Genomic DNA, 8,406 nt, shown 5'->3' with positions numbered 1-8,406 from the left:
TACGTTTACTTTATATGTGGGGTGCTTCTATGTTGGGTTCTTATAAAAAGCCATTTTAATGCCCCTTTGACATCTGTATTCCTGAGTGTATATTAGTGGGTTAAGACTTGGGGTGATAACAGTGTAAAAGAGGGTAAGAAATTTATCAGCTTTGTGCATGGAACCTTTCTTTATTGCAAGAACATGTAGATGACACTGCCATAAAAGAGGCTGACGACAGTGAGATGAGCACCACAGGTGTTAATCACCTTCTTCCACCCTCTGCCTGACTTGATCTTAGTCACAGCTTGAGTGATGATTCCATATGAGACAAGAAGGAAAAACAGTGGCAAAACAAGGTAAATTACTCCAAGTGTGTAAATGGTAACATCCATTACTTTGTTGTATGCACAGGCTGTCTTCAGAAAGGCAGGCATCTCACAAAAGAAGTTATTGAGTATGTGACCACATAGCAGCAGTGAAAAGGCAAAAGAGCTCATAGTCAGGGCACCACACATGCCGTCAACCATGATGCTGCTGCCATCTTCTTACAGAAGTGAGGGTGCATGATAACCAAGTGGTCCAGGGGTTGGCAGACTGCTGCATAGCAATCATAGGCCATGACAACCAATAAAAGGCTTTCTGTTGCACTGAAGTCAAAGGTAAAGAAGAACTGTAGGATACAACCTGCATAAGTAACCAATTTGTTTGGCCCCCACAGATTTATCAACATCTGGGGAACAATACTAGTTGTGTAAGAGATATCTAAAAATGTGAGTTTACTGAGGAAGAAGTACATGGGTGTATGAAATTGGCTGTCTAGAAAAGTTAGCAGGATAATTGCTGTGTTGTTTAGCAGAGTCATGATATGGAAGAGCAAAATGGTCGTAGAGATAATGGGGTCCAGTTGGGGTTGATTGGAAAAGCCCAGCAAAACGAAGTTACCACCTAAGCTGGCATTGGATATGTCCACTATCTTCACTTTTTGACATCTGTAGAAAGAGGTAATGATGAAACCAGAAAGTGAGTGAGTGAGTGAATTTGCTTAGTTGTGTCTGACTCTTTGCGATCCCATAGTCTGTAGCCTACCAGGCTCCTCTGTCCATGGAATTTTCCAGGCAAGAATACTTAAGCGGGTTGCCATTTCCTTCTCCAGGGGATCTTCCTGACCCAGGGATCGAACTCAGGTCTTCCTCATTGCAGGCAGACGCTTTACTGTCTGAGCCACCAGGGAAGCCCAAAAGGGGGAACAACAGATTACAAAATTTTATTGTTCACATAGATGACTCAGTGTTGTGAAGGAATTGTGTTTACCAACAAAAAGCTCACAAATTATGGGAAATGTCTTACTTGACCACTTTGTGTTTGGTTAACAAGCTGAGTAATGAACTGTGTTCCATCATTTGATTAGCTAAAATGATCTATCACCCTATTGCCAGAATTAGAAATGCCCACCTGTTTGTTTTGGGACTGTCCACTTTGCTTCAATCATCTGCAAATCAATAATTTGAATAATTATTACTTGATAACATTTCAATGCCTGGCATAGCAGTTCCTTATCTATTACCTTTTTTTAAATAGAAAATGTCTTGATCTACTAAGCTGTCATTTTTCCAAATAAATCTTGAAATCAATTTATTATAAGCCAAACAAAATATAGGAAGTTGTCTGAAATATCTGTATTTAAGTTGTTTAAAAAAGTTTATATTTAAAATTTTCTTTTTGAAGAATACAGCATGTCTCAATTTATTAAAGTTCTCCCACTTTGGTAAAGATGAATAGAACTTTTTCATAAAAATATTCTACATATCTTAATTTTATCTTTATTGATATATTTTATTTAATTGCTAACTTGATGGGAGAGCTGTAGATTTTAAATATTTATTTTGTATATTCTCTTTTTGCTGAAACTATAGGGACCTGTAATCATTTTTATATGAACTTGCTATATTTAAATGGAGTGAATTATTGGTATGTTATTTCAAAATAATGATTGTTTTGTTTCTTATTTTGGAGTGTGTATGTGTACATCTCTCAGCTGTTAACAGACATGAAAGTCTTGTTGATATTTGTTCTTAAACACTTTAGTTCAGATTCTCATTTTTATAGATGCAGAAAGCAAGGTATAATAAATTAAGAAAATAATTAATAGTGTTTAACAAGGAAATGGACTGTGCAAGGAAGCAAGTTATAACAAATTAAGAAGAGTTAATCGTGTGTAATGAGAGAATTGGGCTGTACAAGGTGTCTGACCCGATAAAAGCTAATTTGGTCACCTTCAGCTCTCAGGTTATTTTGGTAGATAATCAGTCCCTGAAAAACTTGAGATGACTACAGGGTTAGCATTTTCCCTACAACCTTTTGTCCAGGTTGTAATGAAAGTGACACTGACCAAATCGTACCACTCATATGGACGTTTATTAAGCAGACATTAGCAGGTAGGCATATATTCTACCTGCTAGAATAAGACAGCTGTGCCATATATTCTATAAGCTCATGAAGTCCCAGCTCACTGCCATTTCAGATGCTCCACTACTACCTTGCATAAAAGGTTTATTTGAAGATGTGACAGCAGAGGCAGAATTTTGGTCACTTTCAGGTCAAAAAAAAAAAAAAAAAAAAAGCAGGACTTTCCTAAGCCCATTTAGGAAACAAATCTTGGGCATTGTCACTAAAATTCTGGTTCCATACCTTTTTGATTCTTATGCCTCTTATGCAGGAATGAGGAGTGTTTCTATATATGTTAGACAGGCCACGTATGTTTGATACTACTTTTCACTGATAATCCACTTGAACATTAATTGTTATGCAAATTAGCAAGACATTAGCTGTTGATCAAGAAATGCTCAGTGGGAAGTTTTGTGATACCTGTCTTGGAAAACAGCCTTTCTGATTAAATGCCACCTAATGTGGTAAATATGGTGGTGGTGGGGGCACAATAAGATAATTTTTGAGTGGAATGAATTCTTGGTTTCCATCATATGATTTTTCAGGGTTGCCTAGTGTCTAGTTCCTTTCCTCTTGCTTTTGCAGACTCCTTTTGGTTTCCCTGTTCTAAGTTGTGGCTGAGTATCATGTTCTATTCTTCAGGCAAGGGGGCTTAATTATCCTTATCTTCTCTTGACCCTCACTCTAATCCTACTAAATGAAATGATGCTCTGCTATCATCTCTATGTCAACAATATGTTTACATAAACTACACACATGGTATTTCTGTATTCATGGGGTCATTTCAAGGCAGATGGTGGAATGGGAAAAATAAATACCTATGTTTATACCACTCTCTTGAAAGTTGTCTTCCTTTTCTTTTTTTCCTCAAGAAGACCTGCAAATCATGTTAATGCTATATTTAAAATATATCCTGAATACATTTCTCACTGTCTCCATTTAGGTCATGTCACACTGGTCTCCCTACAGGATAGATGCTAGACATACTACAGAGCAGTCAATCAGATTATTTGAACATGCAAATCAGGTGCTGTCAAAATTTTCCAGTGGCTCCCCACTTTTATAAAGCATTTTTGTCATATTTACTTTGCCTCTCTCTGAACCAATTGGAAATGAGTTGAAGATATCATGATACTTATCCCTAAATACTCCAGAATGCTTTCCTGACAATAGTGGCATTCTTTTTCATAGTCACAATACCATTATGATACTCAAGAAAATTACTGATTCAATAATACAGCTAACATCCAGCCCACATTCAAATTTCCCCATTATCCTCCAAAGTCGTATAGCTGTTTTTTTTTTCCCACACCATCGATCAGAATTCAATTAAGGTACACACATTGCAGTAGTTGTGTTTGTTTAGTTTAATTTGGAACTATGTGGAAATGGCAACCCACTCCAGTATTCTTTCCTGGGAAATCCCATGGATAGAGAAGCCTAGTAGGCTACAGTCCATGGGGTCACAGAGTTGGACACGAGTTTGTGACTGAACAACAACAACAATGCTGTCTAATGCAATGCTGTTTAATATAGTAGACTCTAGCCACATGTAACTACTGAGCTGAATGCTGTTAATGTGATTGAGATGTGCTGTCAGTTAAAATGCACACCAATTTTGATTTTGTACAGAAAAAAGTAAGATATCTCAGTTTTTATATTGATCACATGTTGAAATAATATTTTAGATATGTCAATTGATTAAACATGATTAAAATTTCAGCTATTCATTTTAACCTTTTTAAAAATGACTGCAAGAAAACTTAAAATACTTATATGACTTGCATTTATTGCTTATGTGGTATTTTTGTTGGATATATGGAATCAGAACAAATCACTCACCTTTTCTTTCAAAGCATTGTTTAAATAAAGAGTTGAGGCAATTTGTTTTATAGGAAACAGGTCCCCAACCTCCAAGATCTAATGCTTGATGATCTGAGGTGAAGCTGATGTGATAATAATAGAAATAAAGTTCAGAATAAATATAATGCACTAGCATCATTGCAATCCTCCCCCCCATGCCACCCTCCCCCCCCACCCCCCAGTCCATGGAAAAATGGTGTCTTCTATGAAGCCTGTCCCTGGTGCCAAAAAGGTTGGGAACAGCTGTTATTCAGAACCATCCTACATTCTGAATGATCACTTTCAGAATAAGCTTTATTCTGAAGCTAGAATGTGAAGTATAAGGCCTCTCATTTTAGCTCCCCCCACTGTCCCTGTAGAAAGAATCTTCTACAGTTCTACCACTTGCTTTACACTGACTTTCTTGCTCTTTGCCAAGCACGTGAAACATATCTTTTGCAATTCCTGGAAATTCTCTTTCCTATATTTTTTTGCAAGACCGTCTCGCTTACTTCATTCAGGTCTCTGCTCACGTTCACACACTCAGAACTTCCTGACCATCCTTTCTAAATAGCACTTTCCATGATTGTTTCCCCTTCCCTGCTTTGCCTTTCTTTTTTAAATTTCACCTTTATTGAAGTATAAAATTGTAGGATATTTAAAGTGTACATTGTGATTTGATATGTGTATGCATTATGAAAGGATATCACCCTCTTCCCCACCCATCTAGTTTATTAATACACCATCACCTCACATATTTATTCTTCTTTTAGGGGGAGTGAGAACATTTAATTTCTACTCTCTTAATAAGTTTCAACTATAAAATACAATGTTATTGACTACAGTCACCAGGTTTTTACATTAGCTCTTCAGACCTTATTTATCTTATAGTTGAAGTTTGTAACCATTTCCCTCCCCTCCTTTTTGGTCACACCATGTGGCTTGTGGGATCTTATTTCCCCAACCAGGGATTGAACTCAGGTCTGTGACAGTGAAAGCATCGAACCTGACCACTGGACTGGCAAAGAATTCCCCTTGTAACCGTTTATAAATCTTTCTCTATTTCTCCATTCCCTAGCCCCTGTCAACCATTTTTCTACTCATTTTTCTTTTTAATTCCACATAGAAGTGATATCATGAAGTATTTGTTTTTCTCTGGCACATTTCACTGAAGGTCCATCCATATTCTCACAAATAGCAGGATGTCGTTCTCATGGCTGAGTAATATTCCATTATATATTCTGCATCATATATACCACATCTTCTTTATCCATTCATACCTGTTGATTGGCACTTAAGTTGTTTCCATATTGTGGCTACTGTGAATAACACTGCAATGAAAATGGGAGTGCAGATATAATTTTGAGTTCTGTTTTCATTCCTTTCGATATATACCCAGAAGTGGGATTGCTGGATCATATGTTACTTCTATTTTGAATGTTTAAGGAACTCTTATACTTTTAAAAATAATGGTTTATACCAGTTTACATTGCTACTAGTAGTGCAAAGGGTTCCCTTTTCTCTATATCCTTACCATCACATGTTATTTGTGTTGGCTTTTTATTTATTATTATTATTTTTAAAGAACTATTGCTATATTTTTATTTATTTGGCTATGCTGGGTCTTAGTTGTGGCATGCAGATCTTTAGTTGTGGCACATGAACTCTTTGGTTGCGGCATGTGGGATCTAGTTCCCTGACCAGGGCTTGAACCCCGAGACCCCTGCATTGGGAGCACAGAGTCTTAGCCACTGGACCACCAGGGAATTCCTGTGTTGGCTTTTTAATAATAGCCATTTTGACAGGTATGAGGCGATATTTCATTATGGTTTTAATTTACATTCTCCTAATGACTAGTGATGTTGGGCATCTTTTCATGTACCTTTGGCCATTTGTATATATTCTTTGGAAAAATATCTGTTCAGGTACTCAGTCCATTTTAAAATTGGATAATTGTTTTTTTGCAATTGAGTGTATGAGTTGCTTATATATCTTATATATTGACCTCTTAGTAGATATATGTTTTACAAAGATTTTCTCCTATTTCATAGGTTGTCTTTGCATTTTTTTTTAAACTGTGCTTTTGGTGTCATATCCAAAAAACCATTTGTTTCCCACTATGTTTTCTTCTGGGAGTTTTATGGTCAGGTCATGAAATTTCAGTCTTCAATCCTTCTTTGAGTTAATGATTGTGAGAGGTGTAATACTTTGAGTTAAGTATTGTGAGAGGTCTAGTTTCATTTGTTTGCATGTGGCTATCCAGTTGTCCCAGCATCATTTATTGAAGAGACTGTCCTTTGGTTATTGCATGGTTTTGGCTCCTTTATTGTAAATTAATTATCTGTATATGTATGAGTTTATTTCTAGGCTTTCCATTCTTGTTCCATTGACCTATGTGTCTGTTTTTAATTCCAATACCATACAATTTTGATTACTGTGGCTTTGTAGTATAGTTTAATATCAGGAAGTGCTGTGCCTCCTAGTTTGTTCTTTCAAGATTGGTTTGGCTATTTAGATTCTTTATGGTTCCACACAAATGTTGGATTGTTTCTTCTATTCTGTAAAAAATGCCATTGGAATTTTGATAGGGATTGTATTGAATCTGTAGATTACCTTGGGCGGTAGTATGGGTATTTTAACAATATTAGTTCTTATGGTCTATCCTTGAGAATATTCATGGGTGTTTGAGAGGAATATGTGTTCTGCTATTCTTGGATAAAATGTTTTGTAAATGTTAAGTCCATCTGGTTTAGTGCATAGTTTAAGTCCAATTTACACACAGAGAGTTGAGGGTGAGGTTTGAGGTACTCCTAGATATATTTTTTTCTTTTTGCTAATGGATTCAAAAAAGACTAAGTTCATCCCTGTCAATTGCTTCTGATCCTCTTCCCATATGAGATTCCTAATGGTTTATATAAAAGGAATAATAGTCATATAGAACTAATTACAATAGTTACTATATATTGAGAACTTTAATTACAGACTATACTAACACTGTATGAAATATTTTTCTTAATCTTCTGTGTGGCAATGAATAGAACTACTCAAAAGTGATCCTGAGATCTCACTCTAGGTTGCCTAGGAAAGGAGTTAGCTAGAACTGAGGTTTCTCTCTCTTCCTGGAGAGAAGGGGTGCACTTAAACTCAGTTTTCCATTGGACCAGTGCCTTACACTCCCTAACAGGATAGGCTTCAACTTTCCAGGTATTCATGGTTTTCAGGTGCCAGGCAGCTGGCCTTCCTCAAACAGTTGGCATCTAAACCCAGACTGCCTGGCAGCCAAGTAGTCTTGATGTCTCACTAAGAAGTAGAATTCAAGTTTACCTTTTGAGAAGGTAGAGGAGTTGTGTCAGGACTAGAACAGCTTGACCCTGGTGCTGACTCACCTCTCCCTGAGATTATGAGAGGGTGGAAGTACTTTGCCTCTTGTTCCTGACTCTTGGTTTCCTGTGTTTCCCCAATAAGTCTTGTTCTTTGGTTCTCACTGTGTGATGTTGCAGTATTTATCCTAATGCCTTCTGCACCACATTCTTGCAGCAAATTTATGAATTAGAGATGCTGGGGATATCGAGAGGATGTGGGTAGAGTTTGCCATCTTCTTGGAAAAGAGTGTAATTAATTATAAAACTTTGTGTGTGTGTGTGTGTGTGTGTGTGTGTGTGTGTGTGTGTGTGTGTGTGTGTCTGGAGAGCTGGGTATAGATTGGAGGATTGGTTGATGAAGGAAAAATTGTCCGACCCTATGAAGATGGGGATCCAGAACGAAAAAGAGAGCAAAGTGATCCGGGCCTCAAGAACCTCATGCCGAAGCAAATTCGGCCAGAGTTAATGGGCTGCAGGTCCTCTGATGAAGATGGGTGAATTTCAAACTGGAAAATCTGGAAACAAAAATCTGCCACTAAGGGAGACTGAAGGCCGGGCTCACTGGTACAGAATTGTTATGAAAAAGCAAAGGGGAGAGTCAGTTTCCTTATAAGAACCAATGTGACCTCCTTAGTTCTTTTTAATTTTTATTTTACTTTACAATATTGTATGGCAAAACCTCCTTAGCTCTTATTAGAATGTCAGTGTTTATATCTTGAAGGACCGTTTTTCATAGCACCACCTTGTGGCAGTAAGCCGAAATGCCAGTAGTGAA

At 37.1% G+C, this 8,406-nt stretch overlaps 1 pseudogene; it reads right to left on the bottom strand.

The window, feature by feature from the left end:
* On the bottom strand, positions 1-1,015 carry LOC122696816 (annotated as a pseudogene).
* Between the last annotated feature and the right edge of the window lie 7,391 nt (positions 1,016-8,406).

This window comes from Cervus elaphus, chromosome 7 (assembly GCF_910594005.1).
Source record: "Cervus elaphus chromosome 7, mCerEla1.1, whole genome shotgun sequence".
NCBI classification, from domain to species: Eukaryota; Metazoa; Chordata; class Mammalia; order Artiodactyla; family Cervidae; genus Cervus; species Cervus elaphus.
The sequence above is the reverse complement of the archived record's forward strand: the minus strand, read 5'-3'. Positions and strand labels throughout refer to the sequence as shown.